The sequence below is a fragment of the Lissotriton helveticus genome, chromosome 1_1 (genome assembly GCF_964261635.1).
Source record: "Lissotriton helveticus chromosome 1_1, aLisHel1.1, whole genome shotgun sequence".
Taxonomy (NCBI): domain Eukaryota; kingdom Metazoa; phylum Chordata; class Amphibia; order Caudata; family Salamandridae; genus Lissotriton; species Lissotriton helveticus.
In genome coordinates, this window is record NC_136057.1 from 718,128,301 (window position 1) to 718,154,487 (window position 26,187).

A 26,187-nucleotide genomic window follows, 5' to 3' on the forward strand; every position below is an offset into this window, starting at 1 on the left:
ATGCTTCGACCCATCTGGAAAATATGCATACAACCACCAGAACATACCTGAGGCGGTTGACTTTTGGCATCTCAATAAAATCTAATTGTATTCGGTTGAAAGGCCCCCCAGACCTCCCAATGTGACTCATTGTAACTGGTGTTCTTTTCCCTACGTTCAATTGTTGACATGTAACACATCTCTTACACACTGCTTCTGCCGCAATCCTGAACTTGGGACAATACCAAGTCTGCCTAAATAACCTCAGCATGGCATCTCTTCCCAAGTGTACTGGACCATGTATCTGTCGTGCCATTGGACTCACTAATTCCTCAGGTAATACTGCCCTTCCATCTGCTGAAACCCACAAATCCATTTCACCTTTCACACAACCTGCTGTTTCCCATGCCTTTTTCTCAGAATCAGGTGCGTTTTCTTGCATGTATTTTAAATCTTCCCAAGTATCTACTGTTTCTAGCACCATGTTTAACTCTGTCTTTTCCTGAGTCCCACCTACTTCCTATCCTTGCTCCGCGCAATATCGCGCGACTTCGTCTGCATATCGATTTCCTTGCGACACAAAATCTGTATTTTTGGTGTGGGCTACACATTTAACAATCGCAATTGCTGCTGGTCCTTGTAATGCTTCTAACAACAGTCGCACAAATTCCCCATTTTGAATAGGCGAACCAGAGGAGGTCATGTAACCTCTCTGAGACCACAATTGCCCAAAATCATGAACTACACCGAAACCATATTGGCTATCGGTATAAATGGTGACTCTAATTTTTCTACCTGCTATACAGGCATGTGTCAATGCAATGATTTCGGCTACCTGAGCGGAGTGTAATCATTCCAGGCAAGCGGCTTCCACAACTCCAGTAATGGTGCAAACAGCATAAGCTGCTCTCAACCGACCAGTATCGTCTCTTAAAAATGAGCCATCAACAAAGAAAATTTCATCAGGGTCAGTCAATGGCTCATCCACAATATCTGGTCTTGGTTTCGTGCATAGTTCAGTCACATCAAGGCAATCGTGATCTTCATATTCTTCGCCTTCTATATCATTAGGAAGTGGCATCAATGTAGCAGGATTCAAAACAGAGCACCTCTTAAGGGTCACATTCTCCGCAGCAAGAATAACTTGCTCGTAGCGCGTGAGCGTATTACTGGTTAAGTGCTGTGTCTTGGTCCTGGTCATTAACAGTTCTACAGAATGCGGTACATACACCACTAATTGGTGTCCCATGACAATGTTTTCACACTTTTCAATGCTGACACCTGTTGCAGCAACGGATTTGAGACACCCGGGCAATGCTGCGGCTACCGGATCTAAAGTAGCCGAAAAGTATGCAACTGGTCTACGGGCATTTCCATGAGTTTGTACTAAAACTGACAAAGCACAGCCCTCTCTTTTGCAGCAGTAAAGTGAAAATGGTTTTTCGTAATCAGGCATCCCCAAAGCTGGAGCACGGCACAAGTCCTCTCTCAGCTGTAGGAACGACATCAAACAATCCTTGTCCCATGGTACCGGATCACTCACCTCCTTGTGCGTCAGTTTTTGCAAGGGTTTTGCTTTCAGTGAAAAGTTAGCTATCCACTGTCGGCAATAACCAACCATTCCTAGGAACATCCTGACTTCTCTCTGAGTCGTAGGCGAGTTCATCTTCATTATCGCCTCTATCCTATCTGGTGACACCTTGCACTTTCCTTTTTCTATCCGGTGACCCAAGTACTGTACTTCTGTCAGACAGTACTGCAATTTGCTCGGAGATACCTTGTGCCTATTTTCAGCTAAATGGTTCAGCAAGGCGATGGTGTCTATCTTACAAGCTTCTTCCGTTCCTGACGCAACAAGTAGGTCGTCTATGTACTGGACCAGAACCGAGTCCTGTGGCAGTACTAGACTTTCAAGATTTTTCTTCAGTAGCTGGTTGAAAATTGATGGGCTTTCTGGATACCCTTGTGGGATACGACACCATGTTAAAACACGATTTTCCAGCTTAAAAGCAAAAAGATACTGGCTCTCCTCATCTAATGGAATTGAAAAGAAGGCCTGACAAAGATCTATCACTGTGAACCACTCAGCTTGGAATGGTGTCTGGAACAATATCACTGATGGATTCGGTACCACTGGACAACATGAAACAACTATGGTATTAATTTTTCGAAGATCTTGTACTATTCTGAATTTCCCACTAGGTTTTTGCAAACCCATAATCGGGGAGTTGCATGGACTACCCACGATTTCCTTCAGTATTCCCTGTTGAATCATAGAGTCGATCACGGGTTTTATTCCTGCAATCGTCTCCCGAGTCAATTTGTATTGGGGCGTTCTTGGGTACTCAACATTTGGTTTTACCATGATCTTCACTGGTTCTACCCCTTTGATCAATCCTATCTCTTCTCCAGTGAAATCCCATACCTCTGATGCCACTGTATCTCGTAAGTCCCAAGGAAGGTCCTCCACAGTCAGGGTAGGATACAGTTCTACGCATACTCTCGAGTTTGCAACTTTAAAAGTAGCATCATCGTCTGTAGTCTGTACCTCCACTCCCTGAGGTGTGCAGTATATTGTGCAATTCAGTTTGCACAATAAGTCCCTTCCTAACAGACACACAGGACTAGAATCACATACTACAAACTGGTGTTCATTGGTGTAGTTTCCTATTTTCACTGACACTGGTTCCGTCAAAGGGCTAGTCATTCTCCTATTTGCGACTCCTACCACCTGAATAGTTTCCCCCGACATTGGTAGATCTGGAACCACTGCCAATCTCAAAGTTTATCGAGTAGCTCCGGTATCTACTAAGAATGTTGTAGGACACCCTGCCACTTCAGCCTCAACAAACGGTCCTCTTTGATCCACCTCTAGAACTGCCCAGAGGGTACAGTCCTCTTCTCTACTTACACGTCGTCCTGTCAATGGATCGACGTAGTAACACTCTCCTTCGGCCACAAAAAGAGGCATTTGTCTATAGATCTTTCCCCCTGTCGTAATCTTTGGTGCTGCGGGAACTGAGCTCGTGGAGCCGAAGTCCCCCCTTTGGCCACCTTACTCCTTGACACGGTCACCCCTTGAACTGGAACTTCTTGAACTTCCTCCTCTACTTCTAGTTCTCCGTTTTCAGGGTTAAAGGGACACTCGTGTTTCCAATGTCCCACCTGGTGACACTGGTGACACTTTGTCGTTTTTTTCAACGTAGCAAAGTCTATTCTAGGTCTCAGGTTTTCCTCGTTGTTCTTATTCTGACTATTTGATTTCCGTCCCATTGTCCCTGTTCCCTGTTGCAGCTGTCCGCCCTTTCCAGCTGACTGCATCTGCACCATCATCAGTTTCTCCTTTAGTTTCTTTGCTTTGGAATCTATTTCATCACTGCAATACCTTGCATATCTCAAAATTTCATCCAATGGTTTGTTTTGCCAACAAATTAAATGTTGCTGAATCATCAAACAAATATCAGGTCTCAACCCCAAAACAAACTTCGGTACAAACTGTCCTATATCCTTAGGATCCATTACATCTAATCCACTGTATTGTCTGAACGTTTTCAACAATCGCTCATAATACTCATGAACTGTCTCCTTGGGTTCCTGTCTTGTTCGGTCTATTTTTACCCAATCTATATCTTGTGGTGGCACCTTCTCTTTCAGCCAAGTCATCACCCTTTCATATTTTAACATTACACTTTCTGACGGTCCATTAGTAAGAGCATTCCTTTCTGGTTCAGCAGTTGGCCATTCGACACTAACCTTGCATGCTATCCACAAGTCTCCTGGGACCACAATGTCAAACAAGGTGTTCAAATCTATCCACAATACCTTTGAAATCTTGACAAACCTCTCTACCTGCTTGTACCACTCTACAGGATTCTCCCTTAACTTCGGAAATGAGTTGGTAAATGCAGCTAAATCTCCTCTACTCCAGGGCACATGTACATAACTCCCATTCGCTATTTCTCGCAAAGGGAATGCCTCCATCTGCATTAGCCTTCCCTCCGGACACATCACATTCGCGCTCCGCCTAACAGTTCCCTTTTTGGACCACCTCTCTTCCCATTTGTCCAAATCTCTCCATGCTCTTATTCCTGTGATCAGTTCCCTTATGTGTTTTTTTAATCCAGTAGTCCTCCTCTCATCTAAGTCCTGATCTGAATAATGTAACCTATGGTTACCCTGTAATGCCTTGGTTCTGGACAAATCTACCATATACTTGTCTGCCAATCAGACAGCTTCTCATGAGTTGTTCTTGCCTTTCGAGTGATATCCTTTGCTATAAACAGCAGCTCATCTTGTTCATACAAGTCAATCCTTTCCAAAGGCAACCCACCATCTATAATCTCGTCCAAGTCAGATTTTAAGCTGGTCACATCAAGTCTTTTGGCTTTTACCACAGCTTTCAGTATGCTATCTCTAGAGAGTCCATTTACATCTCTCCCATCACAGCTCTGAGTCCTACGTCTGGGCTCAGGCGTGTTATGGGGAGTCCTCCCATGCTCCCATCTCTCCAGGTCCCATGCAGTTCCATCCTCTCTGGGCGTATAGTGAAACACTTCTCTATTTCCCATAGTCCCACATTTCCCATTCTGCCTGGTTTCTCTAGGTGCATGGTAAGACATTCCATTACTCCCCATGCCTTCGCAATTCGCCTGTGACCTCTGATCACTCGACGCATGGCAGGATCCTTCTCGGTTCCCCATGTTCCCACGATTCCACTGCTGTATGTTATCATCAGGTGCGTGGAGAGTGCATTAAAACCTATCCCTGTACTCTTGTATCCTTTGGTCTCCCTCACTTTGAATGAGACGAGACATCTCTCCACACTCCGTACTTCTACCTTTTCGCTCCTGTCCATTTCCACCGTCAATATGACGTGTAACTCCTCTACTTTCTTGACTTTTACTGTCCCACTCCTGACTGCTTTCGCTAGCCCCGCAGTGAGATAATGTCCCTTTTCCTCGACTTCCCCATTCAGCTTCTGCTCTTGACCTGTTGCTCGGTGCTTCTGTGGACCTATCCCATTCCCTCAAGTCAGCCCTCAGTTCTTTATAGGATTTCGGCCGTGGTGCCCTCAGGTCCATCGGTCCTCTCTGACCCCCCTGCTCTGTTACGGGATCCACTGCTGAATCCAATGGGGTGTTCCACGTTATCGGTCCTGGCAATTGCCTCCAGGCATTTGTCGTGTTATTCCTTCTTTCCATCTCAACTCTTTCCCTTTCCAGCTGTACCCGTTCTTCCTCTCTCCCTTTCTCTGGGTGATAAACCGACACTATAGGACCTATGGTAACGGGTACTTGAAGAGCATCTGGCAATCCATAAGGCTCAGCCCTCTCTGTTACTGGCATCTTCTGCACCACAACCCTTCCGACTACACTCTGTACTGGACTATGTTGAGGTGTCCCCTCGCCTTTGGTAGGTACCCAATCCATTATAGGAAGTGACCTATTCCCTTCTATGTCAACCCTATCTTCCCTTGGGAGCTCAGTACTTTCTATCTCCCTATTGTCCGGAGGCGGTCTATCTATCAGCAATCTATTTATTAGGCCATCCTCCGACTCGCTCTCGTCATCCTCCTCTATGGGTCTCTTTTCTCCTGTAACCTCTCTCATTGGGTACAACTTATCCACTTCAATCGTCTGTACCCTCCATTTTTTGGCTTCCGCATCCCATTTGGCATCTTGCACTGCCCTTACTGATCGCCTTACCCTTTCCTGGCGTCTGTTCTGATTCCTGTCGTGCGCCGCCCTAATCCACGCATTAAGGGCCTCAAACTGTGTTGGTCTGGGCAAAGGTCTCAATGAGGACATAACTGCTTTCAGCTGATGCAACACTTCTAGTCTAAACGTTCCGTATTTTGGAAAAGTCAATTCCTCATTCCCTTCTATAATCTTACTCCAAGTACCAAGCCACAGTATAGTATGCAACCCAACATTCGTTGCCATATAGTGAGCTGGTGTACCCTCTGGCGGTGCCTCTTCCCCGTAATAAGATTCTCTTCTTTTTCTCTTAAAGATCGCTCTCAAACATTTAAAACACTTCATGTTAAAACCTACAAAATTCCTATTTTCTCTGCGTTCGTTTACTTCCTGATGACAATCCACCAATCTCAGCGCGGTTCTCGCTAACCGCCCTATCACAGCGCAGCTTCTCACTAACCGGCCTATCACAGCGCGGCTTCTCGCTGACGTCACACCAACCGCCCTATCACAGCGCGGCTTCTCACTAACCGGCCTATCACAGCGCAGCTCTCGCTGACGTCACTCTCCCCCTTCGCAGCAGTTCCCCTCCTTTCTCAGCTCGTCTCCCGGTCATGCATGCGTCCCATTCATACTCTGAAAAATGATTACTTCCGACCAAGCGATCACTTTCTTTGACTGTACGCCCACAGTCTAACTGTAATTGTCACCTTAACTGACGAAATGTCTTTCCGTGTACGTCCAGACAATCGCCTTAACTGATAGGTTACTTACACACGGTAACTTTCGACCTGCGTCCGTTACCCACACACTCACTCTTGCATTCCCCCTATCTCGGTCCTGCGGGCGATCAATGGTACCTCATGACCCCCTTTACTCTGGTCGACAACTAGTCTGGATGTTCGATACACCCGAACCACTTAAGCTCTTCCCCGAATTTAAGATTTCCCAGTTTACCAGGTTGCGCGCGCTCACAACCCTCTCTCAATCACACTACAGGTATTCAACTCCGCATGACAATACAATACAGATACAACACAAAAACCGCAATCTGTCAACGCATGACCCTTGTTATACTCACTCTCGTCCGACTCTGCTGCTTTTCTCTCGTCGTCAGCACCTTCTTCGGCAGGACATCTCTCGATCTCTAGGGACCTTGGGGTAATCTTAACCTAGTCTAGATCACCTTCCTCAAGAAGGTAACCATCCTCACTCTGCTACCAACTGTTAACGCGGGATTTCTGGTCTATTATTATAGATCTAGATCCCAACTCAGGTCGACTAGATCGTTGGTACCTGTCATGGAGTAAAAGGTAATCCACTACTAGGTCAATCAGTTAAGGACTTACACCACTCTAAAGAACCACCTACTACGAATAAGTTTTAAAAGTTTATTATAAAGCCAAAGTTAACTGGAGATACAAACATCTCAAAATAAGGTTCAAAAGATATACCGGTATCAATACAAACATGAATTTTCTAAATGCTCTTAGTCGGCAGAAGAAGATCACCAAACCCAATTCAAATATCATCAGAGTTGCAAGAATAGACACAAGCTGTAGCTTGTAAGTCATTTACAGAAAGGAAAAATTCAGGTTAGACTGTCCCTACACTAGACTAAGTGACATCCCTACTTAGCAGAATCTTAACCTAAAAAGGTGTCAGCCGTGGTGACTTCCAAAGAAGATCACACACTTCCCTTAGTCTTCGTGATGAATCGATGTCTCGCAGTTAACCTATCTGCCTACCCATCCACTCTCTTAGGTTCCTCAGATCATCTGCTCTAACTCCACCCAGGGGTGCTGTCCCTAATACAAAAATCACATTTACATTAGAAACGCCCCTTAGAGACGCCCCTCACGTGGTGTTGGTTCTGGTATTTTCATGCTGATACTCCTCTGGGCCCATCGTTAGCGTTGACCTTGCTTCTCAGGCTCTTCTCCGGCAGGACGGTACCCCCCAGGAAATTCCTGAAGCCTCCTCCAGGCCTGTGCCTGGCTCCCTGAACAAAAGTTTATTCATCACTCTCTTGATTAGAACCTCCTCGCACCTGCAAACAGACACTTGTACTGTGGGACCCAAATTCCGGCCTCCACCGTATCTTCTAAGTCGTAAACCCTTCGAGCAGTCTCTGCAATTTATGCTTAACATGACCTTCCTTTAACTAGTCAAGAATTGTGTGTGCACAAAATTAATTAGAAGGAAATGTGATTAAAAGTGGATGAGAGGATGCTAATAACTTTATTCTGGCGCTACCCCAACCTCCACAGTTAAAAAGTAGTTACTGTCAGTCACTGAAATATGGACTGTCTGGATGATTTTAAATGGTCAACATGTTTCAGCAATATTCGGCATAGTTGTCAATTGCTTTCATCAGGACCGTGTATAGTAATAGCTACTGCAAAAAATAATGATGAAAAGAAACCCAAAATCCGTGCTCAAAAGAAATCAGAACAGATACGGACATCACCTGAATTCACTAGGGGTCCATGTTGTTTCTATTCACTCTTCCAAGTCGTATGAGAATTACTACATGGTAAAACACATGAAAACAGAAAGAAGAGTACTCAGTGTGCAAAGTTTAGTTCGTGACTTAAAAGTGTAAATTCTTGTTAACGTAAAGTGACCAAATTGCGTATCACTTGCACCGTCTTGGTGCATATATCTCAATATTGGTTCTAATTATTAAGAAATACCAATCTTGTATCAAAACAGGGAAAGTCCCTTACCGTACTTGTAAGAGGACAACACCTCACCCCACCTGGCCACGGCTCAGGAAAAGGGGAAGCACCGCTCTGTGGCAAGGGGAAAAAAGACAAACAAACAAAGCTCTGTTATCTAAATCCCCTGCACCATGTCTGGATTTCGCTCAACTGTCTGCATAATCGATCATCAATCCACTGTGTAATATTGGCATTTATTCTCAAATGTTGGAGGACTTCGAGCACATGTTTTCAACACCAACATTGCGAGAAGAATAATACCTGGCGCTTCTCATATGAAAAGCCTAAAAATGGCGTGTCATAAATCAGTTGACATCATGCCTGAACTCAAAAAGTGCATTTACACCAAAACGGAGGCGCTTGAAGAGATTAGCGTCAGGCAAACAACCTTGGCATTTACTCTCAAATGTTGGAGGACTAAGAGCACATATTGTTTAACACCAACATTGCGGGAAGAAAACCTAGCGCTTCTCATTTGCAAAGTCTAAGAATGGCGTGTCATCAATAAATTGACATCATGCCTAAACTCAAAATATGCATATATAGAAAAAACGGAGGCGCTTGAAGAGATTTAAGCGTCAGGCAAGCAACCTGAAATTCTAATTAAAAACGGGAAAGAATCATTGCTTCTCCTACCTTTCCGTCGGTACTTCGCCACTGGGCATCTAAGCCGATCGGGGAGGTGCCGCGGCCAGCTGGGGCATGAGATTATAACCCAGTCTGTGATTGGTCGAAAGGCCGATCACGTGGGGCGTAGTTTAGATGACGTGCTGGGTTGGGTAAAAGGAGGTTGCTGATAGGATCAGCTCGCTTAGTTGTCAGCCAATTGTTGAAGACGATTTTTTAAGGCAAACGACCCTTCGTGACTTGTTGGAATGAAAACTTTATTCACCCACAATGAGTCGGAGAACAAAGTGTCACTTATTATGTGGGTGAAACGCATGCATATGATAACAGAATAATTAAATGTATAAGTCAAAGTCATATCACTACATCTGACGTAAGTGTGAACATGAACATGAAAAATAGTTGCAGTTCTTGGTCAACTGACTTTTATTGCTATTCTCTTCAGGCCAGAAACAATAGTAGATCACTTTTATTGATATAAATCAATAGATGTTGGTATTCTAAAAACAGACCTGCTGTCAATCTCTCCTTCTGTATTTGCTTATTGGACAAAAAAATCAGAAAAATGGATATACCGTTGTATGGATGGGTGCAATTATGTAAACCATTGATCATAAAGATGCCCAAGGTATGTCATCATTCAACCCAATACGGTTGGTTCCCATTTTGAACACCCATTTTTGTTCCTTGTGCAATAGATATTTAGATACATCTGGAACATGTGATGGAATGAATGGTTTTTCTAAGACTGTCCACACAAAAGCTGTTGAAGAGTGGCGTGCTTCAAGAAAATGATTTGTCAGCTTGGTAGCCTGTCTCTGACACCTAATGGTGCTTTTATGCTCAGAGATCCTGACCTTAATTTTGCGTGTCGTCATGCCTATGTATCTAAGGCCACAGGGGCAGGTAATTAGATACACAAGATTATCGCTATTGCAGTTGGTGAATTTGGTTTGAATCCACGGCCTAGACGTTCCTCTGTCTATTTCTGTTGTCTTCATTGTTTGGGGACAAGCTTGACAAGTGCCACAGGGGTGGTGGCCACTTACAGGGGGCAAGTCCCAAAGAGCACCCACCACCCTGGGCCCCTCTTCACACGGCCGAGTGTGTACCAGCCGGTCCCTAAGATTTGGTCCCCGCTTATATGAAAACAAAGGGCTTTGCATTGAGACCTGATCAGAATTTAGAATAGACCAATGTCTTTTGACTACTTTCTGTATGCTATTTGACAAGGTACCAAAAGTAGTTACAAAGGTAAGCCTCTCCAGAGGTGGTTTAGGGACCGATGGTTCCAGGAGAGCCAACCTGTTGTTGTGACGGGCTAGGTTTTCTTCCCGCAATGTTGGTGTTAAACAATATGTGCTCTTAGTCCTCCAACATTTGAGAGTAAATGCCAAGGTTGTTTGCCTGACGCTAATCTCTTCAAGCGCCTCCGTTTTGGTGTATATGCACTTTTTGAGTTCAGGCATGATGTCAACTGATTTATGACACGCCATTTTTAGGCTTTTCATATGAGAAGCGCCAGGTATTATTCTTCTCGCAATGTTGGTGTTGAAAACATGTGCTCGAAGTCCTCCAACATTTGAGAATAAATGCCAATATTACACAGTGGATTGTTGATCGATTATGCAGACAGTTGAGCGAAATCCAGACATGGTGCAGGGGATTTAGATAACAGAGCTTTGTTTGTTTGTTTTTTTCCCCTTGCCACAGAGCGGTGCTTCCCCTTTTCCTGAGCCGTGGCCAGGTGGGGTGAGGTGTTGTCCTCTTACAAGTACGGTAAGGGACTTTCCCTGTTTTGATACAAGATTGGTATTTCTTAATAATTAGAACCAATATTGAGATATATGCACCAAGACGGTGCAAGAGATACGCAAATTGGTCACTTTACGTTAACAAGAATTTACACTTTTAAGTCACAAACTAAACTTTGCACACTGAGTACTCTTCTTTCTGTTTTCATGTGTTTTTCCATGTAGTAATTCTCATACGACTTGGAAGAGTGAATAGAAACAACATGGACCCCTAGTGAATTCAGGTGATGTCCGTATCTGTTCTGATTTCTTTTGAGCACGGATTTTGGGTTTCTTTTCATCATTATTTTTTGCAGTAGCTATTACTATACACGGTCCTGATGAAAGCAATTGACAACTATGCCGAATATTGCTGAAACATGTTGACCACTTAAAATCATCCAGACAGTCCATATTTCAGTGACTGACAGTAACTACTTTTTAACTGTGGAGGTTGGGGTAGCGCCAGAATAAAGTTATTAGCATCCTCTCATCCACTTTTAATCACATTTCCTTCTAATTAATTTTGTGCACACACAATTTTTGAGCACTGCAAACATCAGTCCCCGCATATTACATGTGTGCTACGATCTCCTCAATTGGATACACAAGACCACAACATGATCTACTTGATGGGTTAAGGGTACCTTTATATACATGTCGGCCCTCCATCATGTTAGCACAGGGGCACTCCTGTAGTTGGTCTTGTTCGGAATCCCAAATGATGAAGGGCGGTTCCGTATGGTGACTGATGGGCATCCTTGTTTGACCACTATAGGCATAAACCTTAGTTTGTCAACACACATGCGTATATGAACAGTTCATGTGAAGAGTGTGCATTGTTTCGTTGTATTTAGAGTTTTCTCTTCAGACCCTCTGGCATTTTTGTTGTTTAATATATTTGGGGAGTTTGCCAGAGCCTGGTCTTTAAAATCCCATTGGTCCTTAGTAGCAGTATTTTTTTTTTCTTCCTTTAACTAGCACATGCAGATCTAAAGAAATGACTTTCTCTATTCAGGCCTATTAGAATTACATGAAACGGGCCTGTGCACTCTGTAAACCTTTAATTTCTTATTTTAACAGTATTCTAACTTATTACACACAATGGTTATATGAAACACTTCTATAAAACATATATTTCAGTTCTATGATCAATAATACTTTGAATTACAACAACATTAAAATCCATCTCATGTGAAAGTGTAACAGCATCTTTCGTTTCTCTGTGAACTGCCATGTGGCCTACACATTTCTACGTTTAACAGAATTACATTCTCCTCTACAACAGCCACATAACATGGGATTTCAACATCATTCTAACATCTCTACACACTTCTACATTAGCTTTTCACACTGATATATGCATTCTATTTTAATTAAACACTCTTATGTATTTTCACTCTATAAATTCGACACTCTTATGTAATCTTTACTAAACTGATACAACGTACTTGTAAATATGGTGCACTTCTATATTTTTTTCCCAATTTGCGCTCTCTCACAACGATATTTTTACCATCGATTTTTGCAATTCGATATTATGGGTTAACGATATTAATTGTTCGATATTGTGTCTACTTACCGTCTCAGATGGGATCAAGATTACACTTCTCCAAGAGGTAGTCCACCAAGATATTCTCCTACAAGTCTTGTTTGTTCAATTATTTCAGAAGAATATTCAGAATGCACTTTGATCGCTTCTGAAAAGAAGTTTGATTTGAAGACTTCCTTACATTATCTCCATTGATAAGGCAACTGGGATGAAGAAATGTATTAAAATGTCACAAATAGTGATGGCTGTTATTCTTCTCATGGAGTAGGAATTACAATAAATAACCTGAACACATTATGTGCCAACTCTCATTTATTTAAAGACCTCTTCCTTAAGGTTTCTGTGGACCCACCAAATGCAAAGAAATTTGTTTAAAAAATATTTAGTGAACGCATCAGCTGCAATGAACCCTGCGGTGTTTTTGTTGATTTTTGATATGACTGACGCGTTGACTTGGTTTCAGTGTGTGTGGGCCAGCGGGGGCAAGAACACAGAGGACTCCACGCCCCAGAAGCGACTGGTGGACTCTGAGCCCCTCCCCCATGACATCGGGGGCTTCAATTACAGCTCGCGTCTCCCGCTCTGTGGGAGACACTTCGACTTGGTTTCAGCATGTGTGGGCCAGCGGTGGCAAGCACACAGAGGACTCCACGCCCCAGAAGTGACCAGCGGACTCTGAGCCCCTCCCCCTTGACACCGGTGGGGGATTTATTCAGCAGGCCTTTCCCGCCTCGCAAAGGGCGGGCCGTCTGTGGCCGTCCCGGGCAGACCGGGGCAGGGCAGGGCCCGGTCTATTGGCGGCTTAACATTAGCTGAAATACTAAAAGCCCTGGTAAGAATTTTTCTTGAAGTGGACACAAACGCGGTCTTTCACCTCTTTTCTTTTGTTTAAAAAGTATTCTGCACTTTTGAAGAAACTCGGTCCTGAGACAATAGCCATACTTTGATTTCGACCTTTGTACATTTAGCGTGTATTGATTGTTAACCCGTGCTTAGAGAATTGCCAGTGATGGAGAAACGCAAGAGTACCACGGTCTCCTTAGATGCCTACCTATTAAGAGCAGAATCTCTAATCAACCATGAGATCCAACATACAGAGCGCAGACTCTCACTTGACCCTTCACAACTCCCTCCTACTAGGGATTAGGAACTTAATAGCCCACTACCATTGAACAATACCCCCCTCCCTTATATTTTCCTCCCCGGACGTGGACTCTCTATTAAAATCGCCTGACTTACGGGATAGGGAGCCTGTTATTATTATCTCAAGATAGAAAGGCCCCCAGACCCGGGGGCAAACCAAACAAAAGAAAGGACATGCCACGGGCATAAAACAGAAGGAAGGCAAGTCAGTCAAGGAGGGAAAAGTGACTATTGGGGCTGGGTCAAGTTCACGGGGAGCCCAAACAGGCAAAAGTCAATTCAATCCTGTAGCTCAGGTAGGCTCCCCCACCGATAAGTCTGGAGTAACCTTACAAAACCTAGGGAAACAAATGGAAGGCCTTGTAAAAAACATTTTAGAACAAAAAATTGGCGAGATGACCTCCCTCTTGTCTTCCCTTTTTGAAGAAAAATTTGCCCGCATTGAGAACAAGTCGGCTCAAATGCAAGGGGACGTTGATGCAATCAGAGCTTGATTGGAAGCTACCTATCTGACCCCTAGTGTTAACAACATCGCACCATCGGTCAGGGATTATCCTAATCACCCGAGCAAAGAGGTCTGGCCTGGTATATCTAAGGTACCCCAACAAGAGAACCAAAATCACATAAACGAGGGCACCACACTGAAGGCCACTGAAAGGAAGGAGAATACGAATAATCTTGGGCAGAAAAAGGTGAACCTTAACATGACTAATAGCATGGCTCTACCAAATACAGATTCCCTAAATTTGCCACCCGCATCCTGTCCCTACGTCTTGGTTCTGACGGGTGAAACAAGGACTGACAGAAGCTGGGTTGTCCCTCCGGAACAAAGTGGTGACTGGTTAGTTAAATACAAACATTTTCACCATCAGAACACTAATTAAATTCTTACGGTTCGAAGAGTAGGTTGGGCGGGCTCATCCCAAAATCTATCCAGGGTGACTGTATCGTTATAAACTTCAACACCCCCAGAATAGTTTGTTCCCTACTACCCGACAAGGAGGAAGAACCCTTAACACCCACAGCAATCCTGTCTGTCCCACTTGGTTTCTTCTATAGACCGGCTTTCAATCCCACTTTGAAACCAAATGGTTCTATCTTAACGCAAAATAGGTTTGAACTCCTGTCATCACTAGAGGAGTTAGACTGACCAACTTTGTTATTAGGACCAACCCGTCCTAACCCTGAGAGTGAAAGAAGTGGCGATCTCTGGTCATCAACCTGTAATTCATCTTTAGATATTCCATCCTTGGTAAACCCTTTGACTCTGTCCTCTAATTCCGTTTTGCTCCCTGTAGAGCAGGTACAAGAAATCCCCATATTAAACCACGACCACAAGAAAAACCAACTAAGATTCCAAGAAACAAATCCCCCACAATTAACTGTGGTTACTCCAACATACATCAACCCAGTCAGAGAAAGAAGTTGTCTAAGCTCATCCTTTCAGGCTGATGTTAACATCCTAAGAGGGGCCACTATTAGTGTAATGTTTTGGAATATTGCTGGTCTCCGTTCTAAGCTCGATCAAGAAGGATGGTTAACATTTGTGCGGTGTTATGACATCCTGTGTTTTCAGGAGACATGGGCAGTATCACCAACCCATTTAAGCGGATATAAAACATTTTTTCCCCGGCACTTACTTCAGCCTCAGGGCGAGCTAAAGGTGGGCTGGTGATGTACATTTCAAACTTAGTCCAAGTTAGAGAAACAAGCTCCCTAAAAAATGTGGAAAACTACCAGATAATTTCAATAACTTTAAATAAATCAACTCACATAGTGGTAGTCAATTTTTATAACAATATACAGGAATCCAAAATATTGGAGACCTTAAAGGAAATACTGGATTTCCTCCTAGATCTAAACAACATCTACGAGAAAAATCCCAATGTTATGTGGGGTGGCGATTTTAACCTATCGCTATGTGAGAGAAATGAGAACATCACGTGTGGCCTTTAGACCTCCAAGAAAACAACATAACCCATTTTTCCCACTCTCATAAAGGGGAGTGCATGAACGAGATAATCTCCCTCCTTCAATTGGCTTTTGCAAATGAATTATTAACCCCTGCTGTTACTTTAAGTCCAACTTTTAATGGTAGAGGGGCCTCTAGCTGCATTGATTTTATCTTTATGGCTCCTAGTGCTTCTAATCTTATTACCAACTTTACAACGCACGATTGTGCCAATAGCGACCATTTCCCAATCTCCATTACTATGCAACTGGCAGGAGGTAATCAAAAGCCAATGACTTTGTACCAGGACAAAAATCTCATAATGAACTGATTAAATGGCTATGCAATAAAGTGGGCCCGCTCAGACCCTGAAAAATTTACAGAAAAGGTTGTTAGAACATCTATGACAGCAATCAGTATTTGTTTGGTGGAAAGCTCATCCCCGAAGGAGTTTGTAGACAACTTTAAAACCATAACTAAATCAGTAAATTATGCTTTAACCATTACACCTAAACGGAGAAGAAAACTCAAGTCTAGCTGGTTCAATTCATCTTGCTCTAAAGCGTATTCCGCCCTCAAAGCAGCTCTCAAAAAATCCCCCAGAGATAAGGCAGAGGTTAACCAACTAAGGAAAACATATAATAAAACTCTTCGCCAGAGGAAGAATGTACTAACAGAGGAACGTTGGGCCGCCTTACACAATGCCTGTAAAACCAATAACAGCACAGCATTTTGCTATCAATTCATCATTCCTTTCGGGCCCTAGAGAGTGTAGTAAAATAGAAGTCACAATCTCTGAAATTGACTGGATAACTCATTTCTCGCAGATGTTTGGCTTAACGACGGACCCTACTCAAATATCCCGTAGTCCCGGCTTAGAATCCCAAGTGCTACCCCAAGTTCACTGGCCCTAGATTTCAGCTTAGCCGAAGTTGAGCTAGCCTTGATCGCAAGCAGAGGAGGTAAGGCACCGGGACCGGATGGGGTGCCCGTGGATTTTTATAAATTTAAAATGGATTTATGGGCCCCGTTGCTACTCAGGGTCCTAGAAGCTACTGGAAAGGTTGGACTCTTGGACTCTTGGTCAGAATCCATCTTCGTCCCGGTTTTTAAAAAGGGCAATCGCAATAGCCTAATGTGCTACCGCCCCATCTTCTTACTAAATTCGCTGGGAAAGGTGGTGGGTCGAATCCTGTTAGAACGTTTGCAGTACTGGACGGAAGATAAGAACATCATATCAGACCTCCAGTACGGCTCTAGGGATGGCCTTGGCACAACCGAGCAGGTCCTAAACCTTTCGTTACTTAGAGGCAAGTACGTAGATATTAAGGGCGGTAGACTACACATGGCATATGTAGACCTCACCGCAGCATTTGACTGCGTGGGCCATGTAAAACTTTGGGACATCCTGACATTAATGGGGGTCGATCCTCTACTGGTCAATTATCTGCGAGAAATGTATTCAAACGCAACAGCAAGAGTGAGATATGGCTTGGGGGGGCAGCTATTCGCATCTTTTAAGGTGGAGCGGGGAGTAAGACAGGGATGTGTCCTGGCTCCCTTCCTTTCACATTATATACAAATGGCTTGGAAATAGCAATGTTGGATGGGAGCCAGGACCTTCCCCTTGTCCAGAATCGCCCAATTCCTGCACTCTTATATAAGGATGATGCGGTTATTATCGCCCGCACTCCCCTTGAACTGCAGTGCTCTCTAAATTGCTATAATGTATTTATGTCGAGCCTAGACCTAAAAATGTATATAAAAAAGACCTTCATTATGACTTCTGGGAAAAAGCTGAGAAAGGGAAATGATTTCTATATAAAGAATTCTAGGATCGACCACACTCCAACCTATCCCTATTTGGGAGTTGTGATAAACGAAAAGGGTACCTGGAAAAGGGCAGTTGAGGTCAGAAAACTGCTGTTTCTAAAAGCTACTATGGCCTTAGTAGCATTTACCCAGAGGCTTGGCAAAAGACCCCCTCAAGAGATGCTACGTATCTATCACGCTAAATGCGTTAGCACAGCCATATATGGGGCAGGGGTTTGGGCATACATGCAAGTTGAATCCATCCAAAAGGTTGAGAATAGCATCCTCAGATTATTACTAGCCTTACCCCAAAGTACGTCCACATTTAGTTGCCACTTAGAACTGGGTGTACCTTATATTTCTGACATCATTCGGATGCAATCAGTCCTTCTATGGCATTGTCTCTGGACGTCCAATAAATTAACATTTACCCAAGCAATCGTGACAGATTGCATCAAGTCAGAACATGCTACAAAGATTCTATGGTTGGAATATGTTAAGAAGTTCTTCTCTGATTTGGGAATGGAGAATTACTATCATAATCCCCAAGAATTAGTTAGGATCTCGAGAAAGATGCTAAAGAATCTATGCTTAACGCACTTAGCTGATCTCCGTCTGACTGCGAAAGCAAATAAAATCTCAATTCCGCATTCACTGTTAACGCAAACAACTGCCACAATCCAGCCTTACCTGACTCTGAAGCTATCTAGCTTTGATACATTTTTGTTGATCCGATTTAGATTAAATATTTTTCATCGTCTTGTAAATTTCCCGTTGCCAAATGATTGGTCCAAGCAGTTAACCCCTTGTCCATGTGATGATACTTCCCAACAATCGCTCCTTCATGTGACTCTTTTTTGCAAATTTTATATTGAACCCAGAAAGCGATGGCTGATTCCGATTTTAAAATCCTTGGGCCTCCGCCAATGTTGCCATGCTTTTATGACCCTTCAGCTCTTGGAATCAGATTTCATAGCTTTAAGCATGGCTAGGTTCTTGAAATTTTTAATTCGGCACAGAAAGAATTTGTAAATCAAGTCAAGATGTATTTCTAATATTTTAAAACTTTTAAAAGAAGCCTTTTTAATGATTGGAAAATGCAATGTATTTTATGGTATTTGTCTAGATTGTATTTTATCACCTAGACTATTTTCCTGTGTGGGAAATTCACTATGCACTTTATTGTTCATTGCAGGAAGTATTTTGTGAAATTCCCAATCTGCAGATTTTAGAAAATACAGGAACTCTTCCTTGCGTAATTTGCATAAATTGCACTTTATTGCTCATATTTGCACACTTCCCTTCAGATTATTTATTATTTCTTAGAAAATTTCTTCGGAATGTTAAATTTTTCCTGAAGGTATCTAACAGCGAAATTTGCACATTGTGGACCTTAGAGCAAATAAGCATTTGATTGCATAATTTGCACAAGATGTTTTCCGCTAAGAATAACCTACCATTTTTGTAATTTGTCCGTCATTAGCAGTTTTCTTAAATATTGCATAGTGACATTATGTGGCTTAGGCCGCAAGAGACAGATTTTCTGCTCTATGTATTTTATTATATCCCAAATAACGTATAAATGTCTATTCTTTCAAGTAATTGACAAATGACAGGACAACCTTACTAATATATTTATGTCTGCAATGATTTTAATATGTTTATTTGTGACTGCTTATGTGGTTGGGCACTGCTTATCGAATAAAGCTTATTTTGACTTGATATGACAGACTAAACACTATCCAGCCTCTTGCAGTCTTGATATAAATTCCAGGTTAAAAGAATCTCTATTGTTGTTTAAATAGTTTTTCATGTCTTGTTGATTTCAAGTTAGATGGCAGTGCACCAGTGGAATGAAAATGTTTTGGAGTAAAAAGTTGTTAATGGGATTGGTGAAACTATTTGTATTAATTAATCCTCTAGCCACTATTAAGACAAAGGTATTTCCTGGAACTAGGTGTAGTTTACAGTCGCAGTCATGAGCTAATTTAAATATAGGACTATCTCCGTAATTCATGCGCTGTGCCTGCCACCTTGTGCATGGCAATGATGGGGGTTAGCCCCCAGTGCAGCCACCCACCCCCCATCCCCCAGGGGCTTGAAATGGTTCCCCATGGTGATTTCTCGCATGCCTTTCCATAGCGGAGTCTCCACCATGGAAAGGCATTCCACCGCAGTCATCGTAAAATGGATGGCGGGGCCTGCAAGGCACCGCCACCTTATTACGGGAGTGAAACAGGGACATCTGGCAGGTGGATCGCCACCGCCGCCCCGCTGGTGGAGATCCGCCCGCAATCCTAATAGGCTCCAAATTGTTTTTACCAGGTCGATTTCCATTGGTTTCTAATTTTTGGGAGGCGGGTGGGGAGTAATCATGACTCGGCAGCCCCACTCACTACAATTAAATTGCAGGGAACCCACTGGGAGGTATGATACTGGTCTTAAATCAAAACATGGGGGTCCTACTGGGGTGTATGATACCTGTCCGAGCCCTCTTCACAATTGGAAATCCAGAGCTCAGTTTCAGTTTTTACACTTTGATTGGAGAGCTTCTTTTTGCTGTAAGGTGGAATTTCGTAGACTTGATTTCTATACAATAGAGGCAAACAAGGGTTCCCTGAACATGGCTCACTTATAGGCCATATAGGCCGTTGAAGTCCAATGTGGGTGTGTTGTTGGACTCATTATTACATTGGCTCCAGGAGCTCTTCAAAGAATTGTTCCAGGTCATTCTATTAGCCATAGTACATCTCTAGGTCTGTAACCAATAATCTGCCTGGTCATTTACCTCAAACTATAGATGTTTGGTCTGAAGACTACCATTACCGATCTATTGTCAAAAAGCATCTCCATTTAAAGAAAGACATTCCCTGACGGTTGTTTTTATACTGCAATGTGCAGTGAAGCCATCTGGATTGGTGGCTCAATAGGCAGGCTTTATCTCTCCCATTCACAAGAGAGTGACATATTTCTGCCACTTTCCTGACACAGGAGGTAATGTGACAAAAAACAAAACTGGATCATCGCCTGGCGTAACTGTCTAAAGTACTGTTAAGTGAGCATGTGGACGAAACCTATGATCTCCAGCTACCTTGGAGATCTATAGGATGTTGTTTGTGGACAGCACTAGTCTGTCACCTTCGGCAACTCTGGGCATTAGCTTGCCTAATCTCCACAACGGCCCCATCAACGCCGGGGATGCCTGGCTTCACCTTGGGGACTCCCAGTAAGGACCATCCCACAGGGAAAGCCAGGACGGGTTCCCCAGCGGTATACCGCGCCAGGATACTCCGGTAGTAATTGAGCGCGTTACAAAACAGCTTATAACATAACATAACATAACATATGCAGAATCTGCTTGTTTCTGCTACTGTTAGATTTGAAGGACTAGGTGTAGCTGCTGTTACTCATTAACTAATAAATCAGAAATGCATTTGTGGCATGGAAATGCAAAATGTCATGTTGATGGATTAGTGAATGCAAGATGTTGTCTTAAATTGCTTTAATGTGTCATAATATACAATAAGATATTACCTTCTTGTTCATCTTCAGTGGCAGTCATTACGGGTGTTATCGCTTCCCACCCCATTTTCCAAAGCATGAATAGTTTCAGGCTGAAGAAAGGTCAGCTTGACAGAGACTCATCATGTCAGAGTAGCCATCCAGGTGCTTTACATGTGCTAATGTGCAGGTACCTGGCAGCCTGAGCCAAGATTTAACAAGCTAAAGATATCAATGCGCTGAGGGCAATGACCTCACCAGCCCTGCTAATCCCTGTGAGATCATCAAGCCTCGCTCACCCCAGCTCACTCTGTGACGAGTTAGAGAAGGTGTTACTCTCACTGGCTGACCCACAACATGGATAACCAAAGAGAGGAGGTAGTGAAGAGTGGAAGTAAGTGTGTACAAGTGTGCTTACACCACTACTCCTCCAGATTACTATCTGGCAACCTCCATCTTAAAGAAAAGTTCATAAAGTCCTTAGTTTGTAATATATTACCCTCAGGTTGCCCTTATGGAGTATCTCTATGCTATCAGCTTGTCGTCCTCATTATGGGATGGTAAAGGAGCAGACACCTGCCCCAGAGATTCTTTGCATCCTAAGGTTGGCTACCATCCACAAGTGAATTATACCTCAATATTTCTTTAGTATTGGGGACAGGTATGATCACCCCTCTTGAGGAAATACACCAGGATTAGATGTATCATTCATTCATTCATTCATTCATAAGGCTTTATTCGGAACAAGAAAAACAATGTCCATTAAAGCACATAAGGTTACATAACAATATTACAATATCAGATAGGAATCATGGTAGAAATGCACATGAACGGAATAAATAATTAAAATATCATGCTTTTCCTTGCCCTGATTGCTTTCAAAAGGAAAGTGGCAGTAAAAAAACAGACATCAGCGTGGCACATGTTAAAAAGCAACTTCATGGAATCATATACAGTCCTAACACCAAACTTGACAAATACAGGTTTAAAAAATGCTATGCGAAAATTTTCATATAGCTTACATAGCAATAAAAAGTGCAGGGTGCTTTGTACAATACTATTATCGCAAGGACACGGACCTACAGGGTGCTTATTGTAGGAGGAGAAGGCCACCAAATGATGCACAATCCCCAGCCTCAACCTGGTCAATACAAACCGATGGGACACTCTGGTTACTTGACTTAGATATGGCTGGTAACCCACCCTTTCATTATATCTTGCATGGAACATGCAGGTGGAAAGATTGGCTTCTTTACTTTTCCGCCTCTCTGACTTGTAGGAAAGGAAGACATTGTTCATTTTAGTTTTGGGCAGACCAGAGGCAGCCAGACTGTCCTCTTTTAAGTCGAAACCATAAATCTCCTGGTAACTGTTGATTACATACCTAATCCAAGGAATTTTTAAATTGTTATCAACAGAGAGACAGTCACCGATGATGGCTCTATTTAAGGATGTCTCCTCTTTCATCCAGATTGCACGCCATAACATTAGTGGCCATAAAGCAATCAAATCGGACAAATGATGAATTCCTAGTTCACTATGGACTAAGTCAGTAGAAGATGATTTTGGCAGGCACAGAAGTCTCTTTAAAAACTGGTTTTTCCTCCACTTGTAACCTCCCAGTTGTGGCAAATCCCCAGGCCCCTGCCCCATAAAGGGCAATCGAAAGACATGTCGATTCCTAAATCTTTAACATGTCTTTGATCCGCTTATCCCCCAGCTTGGTGGCAAATTTAAACACCCCTTGGGCACTTTTCGCCATCTTGGCCCGGACATAATTAAGCTCACATGTCCAGATACTGTTTTTGGAAAAAGTTAGGCCAAGATAGCAGAAATTGTCCACTTGTTGGACCTTGTGTCCATCAATAAAGTATGAATGGGGTTTCCCCCGCCCTGTCCCACATTCCATGATATAGGTTTTAGACTTATTAATCACCAATTTCCGATCCCTTATAAAAAGGGAAAACCTATCCATCAAACGCTGGAGGCCTATAAGGGTCCTAGACAGTAACACGGCATCATCCGCGTAAAGTAATACCGGGATGTCGAGGTCATTAACTTTAGGGGCGTCTGCTGCTATCGTTTTTAGAGCCATATCAACTTCATTAATAAAGAGAGTAAAAAGCAAGGGGGCGAGAACATACCCTTCCCTCATACCTCGCCCAATCCTGAACTTGGTTGTACACTCCCCATTCGGCCCATAACGTACGCTTGTGCGCAGGTTGGCATAAATTCTGGCCAGAAAATAGACGATGCCCTCAGGTGCCCCCATTTCTAATAATTTGGCCCAAAGGATGGCACGGTCCACCATGTCGAAGGCACTACTCAAATCTGCGAAGCAGTGATAAAGAGAGCCCGTCTTAGCCTGTGTATACTTCCCTATCAAGAGTTCAAGATTTAGGCATTGTTCAATAGTACCTCTCCCCTTTCTAAAGCCGTATTGACTGTCAGCAAGGATACCTTTAGAAGAAGCCCATTCTTCCAACCTGATAAGTAGCACCCTGCTCATAATTTTCACAGAGGAATCTAACAACGAGATGGGGCAATAGTTTTTCACATCCCTCCTATCTCCTTTCTTATAGATTGGAATTATGATAGATTCCTCCCACGTAGGAGGGACACCTTTACATACAGCAGCGTTAAAAACATTAGTTAGCATTGGGCCCCATAGCTCAGGGACTAGTTTACACACGTCGATGGGAACCCCATCGGGGCCCTGAGCCTTTTCCCCCTTTACTGGAACTAATACTTTCCAGAACTTCGGTGTTAGTAATATTCAGCGGGACAATAGGCCAACAACCATAACAATCGCCTAACCAACTGTCCGAGTCAAAGATTGCTGAAAAGTGTGAAACCCAGGATTCCATGTTGACATTGGAAGTCAATTCAGGAGCTTTATCGTCCTTGAGGAACGGACCGTTTACTGTGGCCCAGAATAAGGTACTGTTAGAAGTTTCAGCAGCCTGTGTCAGTTTATCCCAGGCTTCGTTCTGTAGCTCGGTCTTCCTAGGTTTTACTTCCACCAAGTATGTCTATGCTGGGTAACCACACTTATGACTCTCGGTTTGGCTGCCAGTGCCTCCTTTAGCTCTTTCAACGTGGTAGTGCATGCATGATCGAACCACCCCCTTCGTTCGTCTGGTTTGCCCTTGCCGAATTTAGTTAATTTACTCTCAATGATAAAATTAATTTTGGTAAAATTAAGGACAGTATCAACATTAACATCAGCGCAATAAAGGATTTCAACAATTTCCGGTAAACAGCTTTTAACAATTGAATTGGACATCATTTCTGCTTTGTCCCCTTTCCATCTGATTCTTGTTCCATTTGGTCTGTGAGGCTCAATATTAACAATAGCACCAGTATTAGAAACAAGTTTCTCCTTCCCTATGGTGGCCTCAATGGTAATGCAATTATGATCGCTATGTGTTGTTTCCACGACCCTAGGGGCCTTACACCAAGGGATAAGGTTTGAGGACATGCAAACAAAATCAATTGTGGAATTTGCGTTCCTTCCCGTAAACGTGGGGATAATACCGCCTGTATTACTCTTTGCATTAACCAAGATTTCCATATCGTATGAGGCCAACAGTTTATTTAAGGAGTCCCCATATTGATTATGGGGGAAATGAAGATCAACATCCCCAAAATGGTCAATGGAACCACAGGCCCTTTGATTGGAAAGAGGGCAAACAACGGTGTTGAAATCCCCTGCCCACATCAGTTCAAAAACGACGTTAGATCCCATAATTATGTCATCCAGGGCACTCTCTAAAGCTATTACCACCAAATGCCTCGAACTATCGAATATATTATTATAAAAATTAATTAAAAGAATATTTCTACCATGCTCCTGATAAAGCCATAAGATCTGTGAGTTAGCCCCAACCAGTACGTGTTTTTTCACAATAATAGGAAGTTCAACTGAAATCAGTACCAAGAGCCCTCCCTTAGCTCTACCGGAGGGGGGAGCCAAAGCGGATAGATGGTAAGAAACAAAACCATTATAGCTAAGTGATCCTTTACACCATGTTTCCTGGAAACATATTATATCAAAGGTGTTGACAAACTCCAATCAGCTTTGGCAATCATCCTTGGACGCTATACCCGCTATATTCCAACAGGCGATTAAACAAGTCGTTGGCTTAGTAGCCTCATCACACAAGATGGTGGGTGAACTTGTAAAGTTAATGCTGGGCAATTCGTTCATAGGAGGAGAAGATACCTTATGCCCTACCACACTCAACAGACTTGGGCTGTGCTCACCTGGTTCATGCCCAAGACCCGGGATGGCACTAGGATTAACTTGTACCCCTACATTAGCCAATTTTTCAACTCTCACCTCCGCCACCCTACCACCATGAGGAGAGGCTGCAACCCCAGGTAGGGAGTTAAACTGACTGGATACCAGTCAATTGTTGGTGTCAAGACCAGATGTATCATGTGGGGCCCATCACGCATTCCTTTGATTCAAATAAAAGGACCAGTTCCTGAAGTAAATCCTCTACTGTGGTCCCTCCCACTTCATATGGTGCTGCCATGTTTCTACTATTAGACTTGTGGGACCAAGTAGAACCCCCCCAAAAGAGGCAGTCAGTCATCCTGTAATTCTAGTAGAGTTTTTTGACTCTTGTCGACATGTCCCTGCAGAGTGCTAGCCACAAGATCTCCTACCCTGATTAAGTCATGCACTTCAATCCCAGGCAATTGGACACCAGTGACAGCGAGAGATTGGGTGAGGACATTGCCACTATTAACTACTTCCTTGTTTGCACTCCTCACCAGAAACACTCTGCTTTTCAGCATCCACAAGCACACACAAGTAAGGTAACTGTTGAGCATGCCAAAGATTTAAGGGGGGTTAGGGTAAAGAGGAGGAGAGCTGGGGTTATGAAGGAGAATCATAAACGGTGACTGTGCCATTTGCTCTTGCAAATGTATTTTGAAGTTAAAAATAACATACACAAATATCAGGAGTTGCTATTGCCGGCATATCCTCAAAATCATTTGCAATATATGAATAATTATGAATAGCTTCGTAAACACCAACAGGTCATATTAGGTCAGGTTAAATCACAGTGTCTTGCTTATAATCGTGGCTGTGCATTCTTTGAGGAATAGGCCCCTCGGAGGTGGTGTGGACCTGAACTGAGATAGGTTGTAATCAGGCTCCGACCTAGCCTACTTTACCTTCCTAGCACGACCCACTTACTGCAACTGAAGTGCACGGATGGCAGTGTCTCAACACCTCTTTAGCTTTTGGTGTTTACAGCACATCTGTGCTTGAGGTTCTGAGAAGCACATTTAAAGATTATGTCATAAGAAGCTGCTGGAACAAAGCTTCGAGGTCTCCTGCAGGGATGGCAGGTAAAAGCATTTGGATTCTAGCCCAAGGTAAAGCATTTCCCCC